Below are 11,293 nucleotides of genomic sequence, written 5' to 3' on the forward strand. Positions count from 1 at the left end.
TTCCTCTTTTTGCCAAGCTGAATAACTCTTTATGCAAAATTTCAGTGCTCTTTGTACAAAAATAAGCAGCAATATATTGAGCAAGAATATGATTCCATGTCACATTAGGCAGATAAAGTTGTACACACATCAAAGTAATTTCAGAAGCAATTAAGGATGAAATAGAAATTGGGGGAGCCTGTTCTCTCATTGAAGTGTGCCAGGAGAGAAAAAAAGCCTTAACGGCCACACTCCTCTAATTATACCTAATGTCACTGTATAGGATACAAAGAAATTGATACCTATAGCTGCATCAGTAGGCATTTGAAAACAAAAAGAAAAGTTAAAAGCTTTCTCAGCAGTGAGGTTTCGAATTTCACACAACAGATACGTTTTTATTATTTTTTTCCCCTCAAAGAGATAGGTTTTGGGGTTGTTTACCTCATAGCTGTGCCTCAGGCCGTGATCCTCATCAATTATCATTGACCAATGGTAGGAAACATTTTCCCTCTGTTTATGAGTTTTAGAGTGATTGAAATCCCTTAAACCTGTTTTTCCTATCACAAATGAATGTCGAAGTGGCCACAGCCAAATCCAATTAAACTGACAGCACAGTCTGACCTTTCATCTTTAAAATCAAATCATTTTTCATTAAAGCAATTCAGAAACCTTGAAATGAAAGGTGAGTGGCTGGAACTCTAATGCTTCCAAATTCAGGTGCAGATGAAATGAAGCACCTGCATGTCCAGTAAGGAGGCCTCACCCAGCATATTTATCCATTTGTTGCAAAAGAGGGTATGTTGTGATTCAGTAGCACTTCCCTTCTACCTTTTATACAGTATGCAAGGCAAGAGAAAATGGCCTTCTGGGGAAATAATATATAATCTGTTAATTAACCATTATAGATTATCCCTTATAAAATGTTGACTGAGTAGCTGGATGACTTACACACAGTTGTGGGCAATATGAAGGAGCTTATTCAGTCACCCCTTCGCATGGTTTTGCAAACATCTCAGATCCATAAAGGGAAAACTTTCTCTCACATCATCATTTACAGACAGTGTGTGCAGTGCCTTACATATGTACAGCCCTCTGTACAGCCACTTCAATCTCCTGCCATTCAAAGAACCTTTCTTTCTCACCTCAAGTGAGGTTAGACAGCCTCCATATTTGATTATTTGGACAAAACTGGAGCTCAACTACCAACAGAAGAACTGTCACACTTCTTGCACAGTGGCATGGTCCCAACAGGAATAGAAGTGAAAGAAAGAGGGACTGCAATGCCACACAACAATATTTACACCAGCACTCAAGAAGCTCACTCACATCGCAGTTTACCTTCCACAGGACAGCTCTCACAACCTGACTTCTGCAGCAATTTGAGGACATGTCCAGCTTGCTGTCGGTACTCTCTGAGTAAAGCAGGAACAGGCAGACCACATATAACAGCCCATGCTGCCAGCAAGTTACGAATTCATGTTGCTGTTCAGGTACAGTTTCATCTGTAAGAAAATGAAAAAATGGCAGATGAACCATAGGTATGGGGAAAAGGGACAGAGCACTTCTAGCTACTATAAAGCTGAACAGCTGTAATAAAGAGTTACCCATGTTCAGAACACACCTGTAATACTTTAGTTCGCTCATTAGGCTTTATGAGTTAGCATGCTAGTGGCTGCTCTGTTTGTGATATGACACTTCATAAAGGCTGGGTGACTTAATGAAGCAGTCTTTCTTCCCATCATCTACAAACATCCCGTTAAACCACAACAGGCTTCATTAAAGTGACATAAAATGAGTAAGTTTTCAAGGCTTTGCAGGAGAATTTAGTCACAAAACTTCACAATGACATTTATAGGATTTGCGTGACAGGAATCTCACATGAAATACAGCAGTGTGATGCCCTGCTTACCTAAAAGCAGTCTTCAGCTTTCCTTCGCTTCCCTGGAATGGGTTGTTGGTAGCACCATTTTGTCATGATCCAGGAAACATAATGGGCCATACCTAAAAGTTGAAATAAGGCTTTTCCAAAATCAGTGCATACTCACCATCTCATCTCTTCCAGAAGTCACTGAAGTTTTCTAGGCTCAACCCAAAGACACAGAGATGGGATAGAAGTGTTTCTAACACCTTTAGTAGAACAGGATGCTCCACCTAGGCTGTGGATCCACTTTAGAGGTCTCTAAGATGTTGCCACCTGCACCATTTCTTCTCCCCACTCCTTTCTAACTTTTGCTGACCACTGGAACCAAACAGACAAGACTAATGGAAAATACAGGAATGGAGGCATGACTTTAAGTGAGCAAAACAAGGTGTTTATTTGTATTTGAACAGGCATAACTTGAACAAAGGGCCCCAAATTCTGTCCCATTTGTCTGTATGCAGAAAGCTTTATAGTGAACCTCAGTTCTGTCTGACAGATGTGAATTTTTCTGTCATAATTGCACTTATTTCAGTGAAGGGATACATATTCAGTAAAGCTTCTTACTCCATTATATTAGTTTTCACTTCTTTTTGAAGAACTAATTGGAGACACCGAGAGGTGAAATAAGAATTGAGGATAATGATTTCAATGGACATTTTGCCTTGACAACTCACAAGGCCGGGATTAAGCCTAACCAGTATGGTGTTTGCACAGTTGAAGTAGACAGTACAAAATTGAAGTTGGCACAGCTTTTGTTTGGCACGTGCCTCATGAACATGCAGATAGCCTAAAAAAACAATGTTATGCAGCAGTCAAGCCACAGCATTCTGTAGAAAGGGTGAAACTCTCCCTGACCCCTATCATCTTGGCATCTTAAACATGATAACAACAGTGCATATCTAGTCTATCCATAACCCACCTTGCCACAGCAGTCAGTCTTAAGCTGATGAAATGGAAATGACTAGGTGTAATAAATCTGAGTCATAATATAGGAGCAGAGGAAAGACATTTGAAACGCTGTATGCTTTCTGTTCCTTTTTTTTTCCTTTTTCTTTTTTTTTCTTTTTGTCTAAGATTTAAAAATCATCATGTACAAATTCAATTACAGCTTGCTTTTCCTGAACTGTAAGTAAGAGACTTCTCTTGGAGAAACAGAGAAGAAAGAAAGTGGAGGAAAGAAATGTCACACACTAAAGACACCAGAAAACGTACTGTAAATATTGTGTTAGGTCATTTAATTTGTGTGCAGGGCAGTAACAGATCCCTCTGTGGTTACTCTTGTTTTAATGGCTTGGAAAAATCTCAACGTGTTCTGTGTTGTGGCTTTTTTTTTTTTTTGAACCTGTAACAAAAAGCTCTCATGCATGCTTATCCCTTCTCATACAAGCACATTAATCCTCACATTTCATTCTTATTGGCATTTATTATACTACTGTTACACGTGCTGGCAGTCCAACTCAGCCAAACATGTAAAGAAAGACAATTGTGCAACACTTCGGACAGGCTTAAAAAAAATATTAGTGAAAATCCATTTAGATTTCGATTTAGCAGCAAGCTACTAAGAGCATAATATACTTGTGAAGATAGCTAAATGTTGGGCAGCCTCTAAGTCTAAGCAGGAATACTTTCAGATGGTCATAAAAAATACGCTTGTAATGAGCGAAAGGCAAACACATTTAGCTTTTGTGGAAATATGTTTAGTGAATCATGCAAGTGGGCAGTTAATTCCACTTCTATGGTTGTAGTGTCTGGATTTATAAGTTTCTAGGCAACATTCAGAGAAAGAAACCTTGTAAAATTATCTCATTTCTGTTGTATTCTATATTGATGCTTATATTAATTTTCAAGCTACAAACAAATAACTAAAGATGACTGTAACAGAATTTGCTTCTGTACAAGGAGGGTAGCATATGCAGCTGCATATATTCATATAGTGGGACTATCCATGTGAGGAGATAGTGTGAAGAGAAAGGCTCATGTGAATTAATGTTTCAGGAGAAAGCCCTTGGGGCATATTACACATTTTGCTTTATGGAACATAGGATTATTTTATCTTCCATCCTATTTGAAGCACAATGAAATCAATGTATGCTTTGCTTTCAATTCACTGAGATTTGAATCAAATTCACAATTGTAATTACAGAGGGCAAAAAATGATCATAATGATTTGCAATCATATAGGTGATTATAAACTGAAGTGTTGATTTACCATGTTCATAGCCCATTTCCTTTTACTTGTGTGAACTGGAATTGATTCACACATGAGTAGAAAATGAATTTGAGGTTCCGCTTTTTTTTTCCCTGTAAATTTGCCCCAAGCAGACAGCCATTTGCTTACTAGAGGCCACTAGCATCTGCCTTTAGTGTCCTGATCTGGCAAATGCTAAACTGCTAGTGATGCCTTTTTTATGACTACCACGAACAGTTGCTTACAACTTGAGGGCTTGCCTTGGTGGGGAATCTCATGATGTTGTAGCATATGCTCCCTGGTGCCACACAGAAAGCACTGGGTGAGAAGAATGGACATGCTCACAATCTTGCCAGCTGGTCAAGCTTACACTTATCTGTAATTTGAAGTGATGTTAAGCACAACAGGTTTGATTATGCTGAGTGAGTATGCTGAGAACTGCTAAGTTTATAGTAGTTCTGGCTAATAGTTTTGATTATATTTGCAAATACAGGCAGTCTTTAAGGCTCCCTTTTGTCTCATTTCCTACCACTGTCTTTTTAGTACTGATCCTAACACGTGCTCCTAGCTAATAGGGACAATTACAGATATGCTGAGAGTTAATTAGCCAACACAAGGACAGGTTTTCTGGCAAGTTTCCCAGGTACTTGACTGACATCTTGGCAGGTGCTCATCACAAGTGATTCATTGGTCTGTGAACATGTATACATAATGCAAGTGAGGCAAGGGTGGAAAAGAAGGGGTGTTTTCGCCTAGTTGTTATTAGGAATAACAATAAATCACAAAAAACTAGGTGTAACATCTTTGCCATTCTATAGACGAGCTTTATTTAAGAATTAGGACTTTATGAACACCCACATGAGCACAGGACACAGAACAAATAGCTACCAGTTAGGCTATGGGGAGCACAGTGAACCTCCCAGAGGTGTGTATTTCCTTGAAACATTTCTTAAACAATTATAAGTAATGACTACGACTGTAGGAACACACAGCTTTGTGCAAAACTAATTATGAAATTAAAAAAAGTTGAATGAGTGGAATGGTATCTTGACATGAAACAAACATGCATCTTTGTGTTGATATGCATCCATCTCTATTCTGTTCACATCCATTTTTTAATCTGATCTATCTACAGCCACTGAAATCCAATGAATAGCTTTAGATGTAGCTTGTTTCTCATTTTTCTGATATTGTTTAATTGCTTACATATGTAGGTCACTTCAAAATAATGCCTCCTATTTATTTCCATGGAAACCATAAAAGACACTAAGAGCACAATAACACTCTTTGATAGAGCAAATTCTCAGCAACAAAACATTACTTTCCAAAATAGCTATGCATTTTTGCTAGCAATGAGCAACAGCTTGCATGCTAAACTCATAAAAACTGGCACCAGCAGAGGTGGCCCACTGTTTCACAGCTGCTATGATGGTGTTGTTGCAAGAAAAATGTTGCTCACACAAGTCCATCTCTCATCAGCTTGAATAGACAGAAGTCAGAAGATGCTAAATCTGGACTATATGGTGGGTATGGTAGGAGAGGAGGAGAAGAACAATGGTTTTCAGACAGTTCTTTCATGGTACCTGGCTATTCCAATGGATTAAGTGTCACATTCTTTCTTGTTATAGTCAAAAGAAAGTCTTGCACTCATTCTAGGATCTTTGCAAAGCACTTCATAGTTCCTTCATAGCATCATAAAAATTGGAAAACATTCTTCAGGATGCTTAGTGTCACAAAAGCTACTGACAACATGATAATGTTGCTATTTGTGCTTGCTTTTTTTGTTTTATTGTACACTAGGATTTTAATGTGCTTTTTAAGTTCCGCAGTAAAGGACTTGAGAAACTTAGTAAACCCATACTGAACACTCAGAAGTATCACACTGTTTCAAGTACTGATAGTTGTCACATTGGGATATATACATATCTATATACACCTATAAATTGGAGTTACGAGGTTAGTGTATGGTGCAACACTTCAAGAAAGATGAAAAATAGGAGTGAATTTGGAGTTAAAAAAAAAAAAAACCATCAAATTTGAATCAAACTTTAAAGAAAGGAATAATAAATAAATAATTTGAATGGAATTTGATCTGTGAAGTATAGAGAAGACAGGGTGAGAATAAACAAATTCCTTTGTTGCTAGTAAGAGAGAAAGAATACTGTGCTTTTTCTGCCATGGCGTGCTAAACTGCAGCAAGGAGGGAGCATTCTGACTGTGAAGACAGTGAAGCACCTGAGTACCTATCCTGGCAGATTGTAGGATGAGATACTGTATAAATGGATCAAGCAGACATTTGTTGGGATTGGCTTTGGACAGTCATTCATTCTTTGAGAAGGATATCAGACTACAACTGTCCCTTCCAGACTTATGAGAAAATTTTATGGCCTATGTCTGTTTAGGAGAAGTTAATTTATCTTCCTATGTGCAAATAATAAGACTCAAGACTGACTTAGGAGTTCTACTGAGTTTTGTTCTTTGTTTTACCCAGAATGGGATCTGCATTCTGAATAAGTACCTGAATAAGCCTATATCCTTGTCAGACTTTGCTATGATGACAAGTCTCCTATATACAAAAGCCTCTGTACTTATATATATACTTATATACTTATACTATACTTATACTATAATTAGCAAAGCTAATTATAACAATAAAAGTGAACATACTCTACTGGGAGGTACCTTGTTTTGCAGCTTGTATCTGTCCCACTTGTCCAGTGGGTGTATTTGCAGGAGATGAATAGCCATTTCAAAGCTGTTTCTCCATTATTTTCCCATGTTTCAAATCCTTCTAATTCTTCCAGCACCAGACTGCGGAGTTTTCATTTTCCAAAGCCAACATTCCATTAGTACTAGTTGAACCAGAAACGTCCCCAGGTTCAATCTATTCAAAATTCTTTTGCATGGTCCTGGCTTTTGAAGACTGAATGCCTACAGGAGAATAAAAAAAATCCTGTATAAACCTGTGCACTCTTATCATATCATATCATAGAATGTCCTGGGTTGAAAAGGACCACAGTGATTATCTAGTTTCAACCCCCCTGCTATGTGCTGGGTCACCAACCACCAGACCAGGCTGCCCAGAGTCACATCCAGCCTGGCCTTGAATGCCTCCAGGGATGGGGCATCCACAACCTCCTTGGGCAACCTGTTCCAGTGTGTCACCACCCTCTGGGTGAAAAACTTCCTCCTAATATATTGTTTAGAAGTTGATAAGAAGTGTTGTGATGATGCAAGTCAGTTTCACATGCATGAACTAGTGTTGTTATCCCCAAAAGGTACATCTTAAAAGCTGGTCCTAAGCACATCTTCTTTTGCAGCAACAGTGCCCACCTCTTTTTCTACAGCATCATGGCAGTACACTGATTTCTGTTCTATTAAATTATTTATCTGTAACAGGTGACAGTTTCATTATTAGAAAAATATATCAGGTCAAGCTGAATTTCTTTCAAGCTCTTCTTGTAGCTCAAATTTAGGGCTTGGTGATCTGTAACTTAAATCCCACAGGTAACGAATACTCCAGTTGCAGTCAAGAAAATCACAGAAGGCTCTGAGGTTAGGAGTAGAAGTTTTTTCCTGAGCCTCCAGTAAAAATTACCTTCATAGTTGAAGCTGAACATCTGCCTGAGTGCTCTGTTGGATCAAAATCAAAATGCTTAGCACTTTGCCAGGCAGTGCTCTGACAGTCTCAAGGCCAGTGATTTTTTACAGCAGAAAGTCAAGCTATCAGAGGATTAACAAAGGAGAAATAATGTTGAAAACACCAACTTATTGCCTTGCTTCCTCAAGGAGATGACATTGTATGTCTTTATCATAAATTAAGAAGAAAAAAAAAAAGGTTGTAGTGGTGTAAGGTAATGGTAATGACTGTGAAAGTTGGGCATGCCAGGCATGGTATTTAACAAGTCTCTACTTCATCACAGGCTGCATTCATTTACAAAGGAGTCCTTCACATTAAGAACAAAAGAAACAAAATTTCTTTGAATGCTCTGAGTGCACTGACTGCCTAATGCTTTAAGTGCCACTTCACAAGCTAAGCTGACAGGAAATAATAATATAATTTGCCAGTAAGGACCTTCAGGTTGGGCAATTCCTGGCAGTTAACCCAGTCTTTAACCTGACAGCTCTGCTGCTCCTGGAAGGTGCCCGATCCTGAGGCTTCCATAGCTAGGACAACTGTGGGAGTGCTTAGAACAAATAAATTAACATTTTTATGTGTTGGAAAGTTTAAAACTGAGCTGCACATTGCCATGGAGACGGTGCTATTTAGAGCACAGAGATTTTCCAAGTAGTGAGAACGCAGCTTAATATCCAGGAGGAAAGAAGGTTTCAGGATTTACATTTTCTTAGGTTTACAATCACTGCACTTTACACGTAGGAAGTACAAAGATAATGTTAATTGATTCTCTGAAGTTATTTGTACATTCCGGAGACATATCAGGAATATCATATTGGAAAAGTCTCTCATTTCTCTGGTCTGCTCCAGTTCTTACAGCATGGCCTTCCTGCAATAATACCTTAGTATATTACTTGAGCCATCAGAAGGGGTGATATTAAACACTGCTTAAGCATCAATCAAAACATATTGCAATAAAGTGCCTTGAATTTGTTGGCACTACGTAATGCACCGAGTGCCCCAAATTACAAGTGTCAAATTCTGATGGAAATCCTGTTAAAAAAAAAAAAAAATCTATATTATTGAAAATTAGAAGCATTCCATAAGTCTGCTAGTAAGCACAAGAGAAGCTGCACTGTTTGGATGTCAGACAAATATCCAGTGTCTGTAAAACACTGTGTGTCCCAAAGCACGAATCCATTTTACCAAGAAAACTAGTAAACTGAATATTGAAAGAAAAAGCCATCCCAGCACTTAGTGTTTTATTTTATAGTCTTTTGTCATCTCATCAAGGAGTAGAAAACACCATGAATGAGCTAGTATTGTAAATATTGATTCTAAAGCAACCTATTAGAGATTCAACATATAACAAATGTAAGAGAAGATGAAAACCACATGAATTTAGTTCCCAGCGATTAGATGTAGTTTGACCAGTGCTTCAGTTTTGTCTTATTGGCTACACCCTTCGATTAGCAAAACTGTTTTGGTTTTTATTCCCTATTTCTTCATTTTAATAGTTTTTAAACAAATGATGATTTGGGAGATGGCTTACAAATAATTCAGTGCAGTGTGAAACAGTGTGATTCACTCGTCAGGATACCTCCCAGCCTGACATAGGCTTTCCTTGAGTACGCTTGTGGAAAAGTCATATTACAAAGTTATGGAGCAGGCCTGCTGAATACCTGAAAGTGGTTCTGAAAGGTGGAAGGGATCTAGGATCAGAGCGTTGTGCTTTATACGTGAATTGTAAAAGAATACATATGTAATGTCACGTGCCAAAACATATTGCAAACAATGCTATGTAAGCTACAAATATGGCAGCAGCAAATGAATCCACATTCATCTCATCAAAAATGCACTAGACTAGACACTGGATGCTTGGATTTCAGTTCTTGATGTGCAGAAATTCTTGCTAGGCCTTTCATATTTTTTCCTCCCTCTCCAGATGTGGAACAATAAGGTGATACCCAATAATATTCCATTACAACTTTCAGGGTAGAATTTATTGTGTTGGAGAGTGAGAAGGCACTGTGTGTTAGTTACTTTTCCCTCAAAAAAATACCTTATGTTATAAAATATGTGCTGCAATGGCCTATGTATGAACAAAGATTAACAAAGATTTCTCAGCTGTGCAATAAGCTATTAAAAACTGCTACCCCGAACTAATAGGACAAATCATTATAAACAGTGAGTCAACTTGAGAAAAATCAGAAATTGCTTTCAGAATGCCTCCTGTACCTTCTGTATTTCGCAGTATTGAGCTGCTTTCAGGAGCTTTTCAGGCAAAAGCTGTGCTCTGGCTGAGCAGATCTCTTTTCAGGAGGTTCTGACTCCTGAAGGACTGGAAGCACATGAGTACCCCAGGAGAGAGAGGGGACAAGATGATCCGTGGTCACTCTCTCTCCACAAACGTTACTCCTTTATACAGCAAGTTAATCTGCTCTGTATTCCAAGCTGAATCCTGGAGCCACAGTTAAGAGTGCATCAAGCTCAGCTAATAAACTCTTCTCCTATATTAGCAGACCAACATAAGATACTGTTGGCTTGGAGCATAGGCCGAATGAGCTTATGTTTTCCTATAAAAGCCCTCTTAAATACACATCATATTGGAATCCAAATACAGTCATAACCACAATTAGAAATCCCAATTGCCCTTACTAGCAGTTCTGGCCAGTGTATGAAAAATCCCTTCATACCTGTGAGGTAAATGAGAAGATCAAGCTGAGTGTAGTCCCAGAACAAGATTTTGCGCTTGGGACTCCGCCAAGCTTTGTTTTATCAGCATCCAGAGCTGTTGTCTTCTTTATGAAAAGGAAACAAACACACTGAAACAGAAGAGAGATAAAGTGAGAAGAGTGATAAGAAGGCCTTCTTTAATTACTCATGTTCTGAACTTTTGCTCCAGTTGTGTATTTTCAGACTCACCTTAGGACAAGTATCTGGCAACATGTACAAACATTCCCAGTGAAGCAGGAGAGTGTCTGCATATCTTCCAGAAAGATGCTGTCAGTTACGTGCCCTTTATACTGCGCTCATTTGCTACAATTACATCAATAAGCAATTGCTCTCCCTCTTGCATTAGTGATCTCTGTCCCTGAAGAGCAGTAGTTCATAAAAGATCACAAAGGAAAAAAATACAGCTCTTCCCCCTTTAGTAGACAAAAGAAAAAAAAATAAATTACAAACACGTGAACACTCCAGTAGAAATTATACATGATATTTAAACATTCTTGAACTCAAGGGCATGTTAAGTGCATGCTCTAGCAGTGGCATCAGATCATTTCAGGTGGAATGCTGCAATAACATGTCTTACTGTAGGGATGAGGGTTAGTCTGATACCTTTCCTCTTCCCTCATGTGAAAGGGAGGTGATGGCAAAATAAGCAAAGGGGAAAAAATAACCAGTTACAGACAAAACAAGATACAAACGAAATCCTTTCCCGGGCATCATGGTGAAACAGTGGCAGCAACACATTTGCTGAGGAATGGAACAGAGTTGGCACCTGTGGAGACAGAGGTGCCAAAGTCTAGCTGGTTCATAATAACACAAGAACCATTATGATTATTATTGCCTATTATTATTATATTAT

At 38.4% G+C, this 11,293-nt stretch overlaps 1 long non-coding RNA gene across 1 annotated transcript; it reads right to left on the reverse strand.

Annotated features, from left to right (window-relative positions):
• Window positions 1–6,776: 6,776 nt before the first annotated feature.
• On the reverse strand, window positions 6,777–10,849 carry LOC149918845 (uncharacterized). Its single transcript, XR_016464619.1, has 3 exons — window positions 10,630–10,849; window positions 10,401–10,529; window positions 6,777–7,019 (listed from the first exon to the last, which is right to left on the reverse strand). It is a non-coding gene; the product is annotated as an uncharacterized LOC149918845 (long non-coding RNA).
• Between the last annotated feature and the right edge of the window lie 444 nt (window positions 10,850–11,293).

Source organism: Phasianus colchicus, chromosome 2, assembly GCF_987193195.1.
Source record: "Phasianus colchicus chromosome 2, bPhaCol1.hap1.1, whole genome shotgun sequence".
Lineage (NCBI taxonomy): Eukaryota > Metazoa > Chordata > Aves > Galliformes > Phasianidae > Phasianus > Phasianus colchicus.